General features: G+C 33.7%; 1 long non-coding RNA gene across 1 annotated transcript; it reads right to left on the bottom strand.

The window, feature by feature from the left end:
* On the bottom strand, positions 6,205-6,805 carry LOC110266434. The gene is made up of 3 exons (XR_002353832.1): positions 6,556-6,805; positions 6,358-6,457; positions 6,205-6,245 (listed from the first exon to the last, which is right to left on the bottom strand). It is a non-coding gene; the product is annotated as an uncharacterized LOC110266434 (long non-coding RNA).

Here is an 8,974-nt window from a genome sequence, read left to right as displayed (position 1 = left end):
TTTAAATTTAAATAATTTCTTAATTAATTCATACTTATTATCACATACATTTAAGCATTTATTGAAAGAATATTAAAATAATGAATATCATAACGATAAAAAGAAAAAGTGATTTGGGAAAATATTGTATGAGAAACTTTTTCAGAAGATCACTTGTAATTTAAGAGCACAACAATAGTTGCCTCTCATTACTTGTAGATGAGTTTCTTTTAAGATCACAAAAGAAAAATAAGGTCATTTGAATAAAAATTAGAAAAGAACCATCTAGAGTAAAATAGAGCGAAAAAGATAAATAGGTTCATAGCCAATTTAATGTTAAAATGATGTCATTTTCTCTGGGTGAACATAAATAAATAGGCCGTTAACTAATTTAACAGTGATATCAAGGCACTATAATGTGCCAACTAAAACAATTTTAAATTCTAAATTTTTAAAAAGGATAAGTATTGTTTTGGTTCCTCACGTTGAGGGTCGGAATCGAATTCGTCTCTAACGTAATTTCTGATTTAAAATCATTCTTAATGTTTTTTTTTTCGTATTAAAATCGTCTTTTTTAATAAAATTTTTAATTTTATTTCTAAACTACCACTACTTTAATAAAACCACCGAATCAAGCCCACCACCACAGCGCCACCGTGACCACCTTTCCCCTACTCCCCTTTCTTCTTCCTCTTCTCTCATCTCTTCTTTGTCCCCTTGTCCCACTCTCCTCTCCTCTGCTATCGAACAGCCACCGCGCCCCTCAGTGACGGCGTTGCCACCCAACCTTCGCCACTGCGCCCTTACCGGCGTCCCAACCTGTCACCACCCCCTGTCCGAACCCTAACCCAGCCAACCACCCCCGCGACCCTCTACCCTATTCTCCCCCTCGCGTCTCCTCTCAGCGTCGAACCACCATCGCAAACCAACCTCCCCATGGTCGAACCACTGACCCGTAGCCTCCACCATCGACGAGCCATGGCGACCCAACCCAGCGCCGCCGCGGCATCCAGGCCCTCCCCTTCGTGTGAAGCCCTTTCCCCTTTCCCTTGCTCCATCGCTCCTCCCACTGTCTTCGAAGGTTAGAACAGGGCAAAATTCCTGTTTCCATTTCACTACGTATTGACTTTTGCCACGTCACCAGCGCCACCACCAGGCCAACTAAGTTGCTCCGCCCGTTCCTCACCACCATGTTTCCTTCTCCTTCCCTGCTCCAATTTTCTGCTTTTCAGATCTCAATTTTTTTCTCTTCTGTTTATTATGTTGGTGTTGGTGTTGGTGGAGGAGAGGGAGGAGGGGAAGTGGAAGAAGCCGGAGAAGAAGAGGAAGAAAATGAAGAGGAAGGGGAAGTGGTTTTGCTGTTTTTGTTGTTGCATTTGAATTTTGCTTCTTTTTTTTCTGCATCTGTTGAATTTTGCTGTTGAATTTGTTTCTTTTTCTACCTCTGTTTCTGATTTTTCTATTTTTTATTTTGCTATTGAATTTGGTGGTGGTGGTGGTGGTGGTGGTGGTGTTGGTACTGGTGGTGGTGGTGGTATTGGTGCTGGTTGTGGTGTTGGTGTTGGTGTTGTTGGTGGTGGTGGTGGTGGAGGAGGTAATTGTGCTGTTAGTGGTGAGGGTATTTTTGTCCAAAAAAATTAAATTCTGGTGGTGGTGTTGGTACTGATTGTGGTGTTGGTGTTGGTGTTGTTGGTGGTGGTGGTGGTGGTGGAGGTAATTGTGCTGTTAGTGGTGAGGGTATTTTTGTCCAAAAAAATTAAAAGGACGATTTTAATACGAAAAAAAACGTTAAAGATGATTCTAAATCAGAAATTACGTTAGGGACAGGTTCGATTCCGACCCTCAACGTGAAGGACCAAAACAATACTTATCCCTTTCTAAAACAAATTAAACAAATTTAATTTTAAAAATGGTATTTTAGTCTTTTAGAATGAATTTCAAATTTTTTTTTGTTTAATTAAACAATATTAATTCTAAAATAGCATTTTAGTCTTTAAAATTAATCTTAAACAGGGTATTTTTGTCTTTTAAAATAAAATTCAAATTTCTACATTCTAATTCATTTAAACAATATTAGTTCTAAAGGAGTATTTTAGTTTTTTATAATTAATATTGAAAGGGATGTTTTAGTCTTTTAAAATGAACTAAACTAGTATTTTTAGACTTTGTAATCACAAAAAGTTATTTTATTTTTTTAAATTTTTTTCTTAAAGAAAATTTTTAATTTGAAATATAATTAAAAAATTAACCTTAAAAATTATTTTAATCTTTTAAAATTAAATAAAAAAATTTTACATTAAATAATATATTTAAAAATATATATAATAAATACTAATACAGATAGTATATTCAAATGTCATCTTTTTATTCGTCTATATTTTTCATCGTATCAATTTGTATTAGTTAACTACTGTTGATTTATTAAGTATTAACTAGAAATTTGAGTTTCGGGTCTTTAAGATGAAATCGTTACAATACAAGATTGCTCCTTTATGGATCTTTTGAGTGAGTTAGATTTTTTAGTATGACCTTACTTGATATTAGTGGTTCGATTTTTTTTTTAGAAAAAAACAAAACAAAAAAACAAAAATAAGAAAAAGAAATTCTGGTTGAAACTTCACATAAGGTCCACCAATTATTTGTATCATCTTCTCCCCAAGTATAGAGCAAGACAACAAACGAGGGGCCATCTTAATATAATGCAAAATTAATTAAATCATAGACCAAAAGACAGAAAATTCACCTATGAGGTTTTCCGTAGACCCCTATTGTTAACAATGTTCTTGGTAGTGGTAGCAACCTGAAGTGATCTAGATCTGTGTTTGCTCTTCCTAGTGCAGAAAGAATCAAACACCATTTCATAATGTAACTGGCATGCTGATTAAATATATATTTTAAATTATGCAAGGTTTGAAATATGGAGTATGGTGTTGGCATGTTAGGGTCTACCATTTTCCTTGATTTGTTTACATGTGTTTGCTTTATTTTTCTTTAACGTAAACCTAAGGATATCTTGGCCAATAGGTTGGTCTTTAAATGGATGTGGAAAACGAGGTTTTGGCTTCATCATTATGTGTTTACGGGGACAACAGCGATAATCCAGCAATATACCTGATCCAATGAAATTTATTAGTTATTTTGTTAATATTTGATCAATTTTAAATATTAAAATAAAATAAAATATTAATCTAAAATATTAACTAATATTAATAAAAACTATTAATTTCAAATTTTTTTCTAACAGTCCTGTTACACATACAAATTTTTTTGGCAAACAAATCCAAACAAGTTAACTCTAATCCAACAAAACCCACTTACATAACGCGCGTGTGAAATCACGCCGTTCCTCCTCCAACGTTTGTATCGCGCATTGCTCCTTCTCCTCCTCCTTCTTTGTTGCGCTCCTCCTCCTCTTTCTTTGCATTTCTTCTTTTTCTTCGCGTATTTCATCCTCTTCATCATTCTTTTTATTGTTGTTGTTGTTGCTGCATTTTTTTCCTCCTTCTCTTTCTATTGATTTTGCAACATTATATATATTTTTTTTGTTTAATTTTTTTCTCCCAAGAAGAATTATGAGAAAATGAAATAAAAAGATGAAGAAAAAGAAGCAGCAGATGAAGAGGAGGCCGGAGTTTTGAATTATGCATAACTTATCAGTACAAATACATTGAAATTTTTTAGCAATTCACATAAATGTCTTAATTTTACACCGAAATTTGCTACAAATACATAAAAATATTTTCTTTAATGCTGCATTTTTTTCTTCTTCTTCTTTTCCTTATTTCTTTCTTTCTTTTAGTTGAATGAATGTAGGTTCATCCTCTTCCAAGTAATTTTGTAGCATCATGTGTTTTTTTTCTTCTTTGTTTGATTTTTTGTTCTTATTCTTGTTAAGAGAGTAAAACAAGAAGAAACTTGAGAAGGTAAAAGAAGAAAAAAAGAAGAAGACGATGACGACGACGACGATGATGATGATGATGATGATGATGATGATGATGATGATGAGTTTTGAATTATACAGAACTTATCAATACAAATACATAAAAAATTCTTAACAATACACATAAATATCTTAGTTTTACACCAAAATTTGCTACAAGTAGTCAAATACACAAAAATATTTTCTTTAATGCTGCATTTTTTCTTCTTCTTTTTCTTTTCTTATTTCTTTTTTTTTTGGATGAATGAATGTAGGTTCATCGTTTTTCAAGTAATTTTACAGCATTACGTGTTTCTTCTTCTTCTTTGTTTAATTTTTTTTTTTTGTTTTTATTCTTGTTAAGAGAGTAAAATAAGAAGAAACTTTAGAAAGTAAAACAAGAAGAAAAAGATGAATAAGAAAAAAAAGAAGATGATGATTGTAACACCCTCACTATCAGAATGTCACGCTTCCGGCAGCGCTACTCTGATAGAAAGAAGTATTACGACGACTTCATATACTTAATAATAAAATAGGAGCCTTTGACTCGAAATAGTATCACTGTTCTTTTTATAAACCGGGAAAAGAATACTTTTTAAATAAAACAAAACAAGCATATACATGTACAAAAACAACTATTACATAATAAAATATATATACAAATCATACAACTCATATTCCTCTTACATAATATAATATTGATGGCGAGGGGTAAATAAATAAAAATTAAATAGCATTATCGACTAAGCGAAACGCAATACAACCCTTCGTGAGCTTTTTCATCCGTCTCTTGAAAAGGATAAAGCTGTAGGGGGGTGAAAACCTAACCACACGGTCTCACCACAGAGTTTCAGAGTTGTCATAATAAGATATTTAAAGAGAAATCTATTTAAGCTCAGTGATTATTGTTCGTCCTTTGAATCCTTTAAAAACCAACTAGTTATCCAAAAACCCTTTTCGAAAATCAATACCTAAATATCCAGAAATCCAAAACATTTCTTTTCTTATAAGAAAAATCTTATTCAGAAGCCAATCACAAATCATTCAACGCAATCATCAATTCAGCACCAAAGCTCATTCTCAAAAGTAGCACACCAGGACAAACACAGACAAAACAGACAAGAAAAGTACAGGTTTAGGTAGCAGTTAATAATAGTTTAACAATTAGGCAAACCAAAACAAATTCAAACCCAAGCAAAGAATACAAATGCGTATGATGCATGCCTGTCCTATGGCTAATGAGCTCATCTGTCGGTTATACGGCCAACCCGACAAGTCTGGTTTGCTAAATCCATGGACTGTCTCCCGACGCGCATCCCCATAAGTCTATGCATAGCTTTTTCTCATATATATATCAAATCGCTCAATGGGGGTACCATTCCTGGGAATTTATAAGTACCCGGTCACCCTTACGTCGTAGGGTCAACAGAGTATCAAGTCTCAACCTGGAGCAAGTGGTGGCAAGCCACTGCGTCTACCCAGAAAAACTCGTGTCTCAGATAATTCAAATTCATAAGCCATATGAATAATTCATTCAACATTCATCAATATCTAAGCCATTCTCAATATCATCATCATTCGTCAATCTATATCTCATTTCCAAATTCATTCAAAAATCATATTTCAAAGTCAATCCTCATTGTCCTTCTTTCCATTCCGTTCATCAACAATCCCAATCCAAAACATAATTCTTTTTTTTCTAAATAAATCAATCTTAAAACATATAATGTTTAAAACCAAATCTTTTTAAATAATTACTTCAAACAAAACTTCCAATTTTATAAAATTTCGGCAGCATCTCTTCTAAAACTCGGACTCTGCCACCCTTTTCGGGTCCCATCCAAACATTCCTCAAACCCTTTCTCAACCATTTTAAAATCTCAATCATTTTTCAAAAATAAATCTTTTCAAAATTAAACCAGCTCAAATATTAAATCATTTATAAAATCAAACTAATTCAAAATTAAACCGCTTCCAAAATTAATTCATTTTCATGATCAAGTTAACTTCAAAACCAAGAAAAACCACTTTTCATAATAATCAACTAAATAACTTTTCAAACTAATTTCTTTTCAACAATCACACGCCACTCAAGCAATCAAGCAAACAGTCATTCAGTCCAGTAAACAACCACATTCATAAGACAATCATAATCACAGACATATGTTTCTCACATTAAAATCTATTTATAACAACTCTATAAGATAAAATAAATTTTAAGAAAACCCCTACCTCAATTATTCGCAATCCACATAATTAAATGCGTTGAATTCCTTTTTCCCTCGGCTCATCATAGCAGCAGCCAAAACCGCAGTTCCAAACCATATTTACAGCAACCATAGCTACTCTAATTGCAACAAGAAATAACCGAAACTCAATCAAATCGCAAATAGCATCGCAAATCCTCAGCCACATAACAGAACAGCGACTAAAAGAGTTTCAAAGCAAGAACAACTTACTGTACTAGCAAGGAACTAAAGTACAGCGCAGCCGCAGCTTCAGCGGTTAACTCCGGCAAGCTCCAACGGCAGCGGCTTCAGCCCGCAACGAAAAAACTCACTACAACATTATCAAACATATAAGACTTAATCGATGACCCTTATGGTAACAGATTTCGACGGATAAGGAAGATAAAACAGAACAGGGCTAGAACTTACCAAGAAAACAGAAGCTTCAGTGGCGGTTTCTGACGGCAACAGCGACGGAGATGGCTCGACGGTGACGAAGGTGGCTTCCTTCCCTTCCATCCCGTTCTGGTCGCATTTCCCTCTTCTCCTCTAGTCAGATCTGTGTTAACGGCGGCTCGACAGTGGCGAAGAACGGCGACAGAAAGACCTCGACGACGACGACAACGACGCGAGCTCCACTGGCGACGACGCCTTCTTCTCCTCGCGCGGCTCTCTCTCTCGGTTCTGAGCTTCCTCACAATGGTGACGAATGGCACAGTGTTGGCTCAAGCTGAATGGTGGCAGTGCAGGCAGCAGGACGCGGTGGCGGTGGCGCAGCTGCAGCGGCGGTCTCCCTTTCCTCCTGCGCGAGTCTTCCTTCTTCTCCCTTTCTCTTCCTCAAGTCCTCTCTTCCCTCTTCTGCTCTCTCTCTCAGATCTCATAATATATATAAATAATCAAATGCAACTACTAAGCCAGTAAAATTCATCAAAATCCTTCCACAATAAAAGCTTTCATCGTCATCATCACAAGCACCAACAGCAACACCAAATTTAGTGCGTGTGGGTGCGACTGGATGGAGTACTCCTATATAATAATGATGATGATGATGATGATGATGATGATGATGATGATGATGATGATTAAATCAATGGTGCAAGAAGGCTATTAACAAAGCATGTTTCAAAAGCTACGGATAATGTCTATATAGCTAGGAGATCTGAGGGTTTAGAATTAGGGTAGTTTAGGTAATTTTAATAAAATTAGAGGTATAGAGTATTAATTAAAAATCTAATTTAATCCTTTAAATTTATTTTTAAAATATTATTTAATTATTAATTTGTTAATTGACTTTCAATCAAATATTTTAATTTAAAATTAGAGATAATATAATTAATTTTCTTTATCTGTAAAAATTGAAAGTATTAAATTCCGAAACCTCAATCAATGATGATGATAAAAAAGAAAAAGAAGAAGCAGCAGAAGATGAGGAGGAGGAAGAAGAAGAGTTTTGAATTATGCAGAACTTATCAGTATAAATATACAACAAATTTTTAACAATACACATAAATATCTTAGTTTTACACCGAAATTTGCTACAAATACACAAAAATATTTTTTAATGTTACATTTTTTTCTTCTTTTTTTTCATATTTCTTTCTTTCTTTTAGTTGAATGAATGTAGAGTCATCTTCTTCTAAGTAATTTTGCAACATTATGTGTTTTTTCTCCTTCTTCTTTGTTTGATTTTTTTTGTTTTTATTTTTGTTAAAAGAGTAAAACAAAAAGAAATTTGAGAAGATAAAACAAGAAGAAAAAGTTGAATAAGAAAAAAAAGAAGATGATGATGATGATGATGATGATGATGAAGCAGCAAAAGATGAGGAGGAGGAAGAGGAAGAGTTTTGAAGTATGCAGAACTTATCAGCAGAAATACACTGAAATTTCTTAACAATACACAAAAATATCTTAGTTTTACGCTGAAATTTACTATAAATACACAGAAATATTTTTTTAATGTTGCATTTTTTTCTTCTTCTTCTTTTCGTTATTTCTTTCTTTCTTTTAGTTGAATTCATGTAGGTTCATCCGATCCTCTTCCAAGTAATTTTGCAGCATTATGTGTTTCTTCTTCTTTATTTGATTTTTTTGTTTTTATTCTTGTTAAGAGAATAAAACAAGAAGAAACCTGAGAAAATTCTGTGGCAAAAATTTTGGATCAGGCAACGTCATCAATATATATGGCAAAAATTCTACGATAACGATAACAATGATAAAGACGATAACGATAACGACGATACGTATAAGAAGAAGACGACGATGACTATAACGATGATAATCATAATGATGAACATGATGGAAGAGAAGGAGGAAAAAGAAAAAAGAGAAGAAAGTTCAATGAGAAAAAAGTGACGAAAAAGAAGGAGAAAAAGAAAAACGTGCAGTAAGGGCGCATGAATGTAAATGATTTGTTGGACTTATTTGGTTAAATGACTTTATAAGTGTCCAATTTAGTGCATTCTAAGCCGGCCAAAGTAGTCCGTTCAAATCAGAACCACAATAAAAAGTTTGGTTAAAAAAAGGATCTTGTTACATTATAAGTCTATCCTATTCCAAATTAACTTGCAATCCATATAAATATACTTTTTATAGAAAAAGAGCTACAAGAAACAAGGCAATGCAATAATGCAACAACAACATAAACGCGATCAGCAACGGTATAAACACAATCAGCAACAACACAAATGCAATCAATAGCAGTGCCAATCAAACTCTAAGCAAGAACGAGGATAATAAAAGAAATCTCAAACAACACTAAATACGATCAGTTAACTTCTCATGAGAGTGAGAACAAAAAACAGTAAGAGGTAATAGAAAAAAAGTTCATGAGAACGAGAATTTTGTACAT

This window comes from Arachis ipaensis, chromosome B09, assembly GCF_000816755.2.
Source record: "Arachis ipaensis cultivar K30076 chromosome B09, Araip1.1, whole genome shotgun sequence".
NCBI classification, from domain to species: domain Eukaryota; kingdom Viridiplantae; phylum Streptophyta; class Magnoliopsida; order Fabales; family Fabaceae; genus Arachis; species Arachis ipaensis.
Note: the sequence above shows the minus strand (reverse complement) of the source record. Positions and strands in the feature narration are given on the sequence as shown.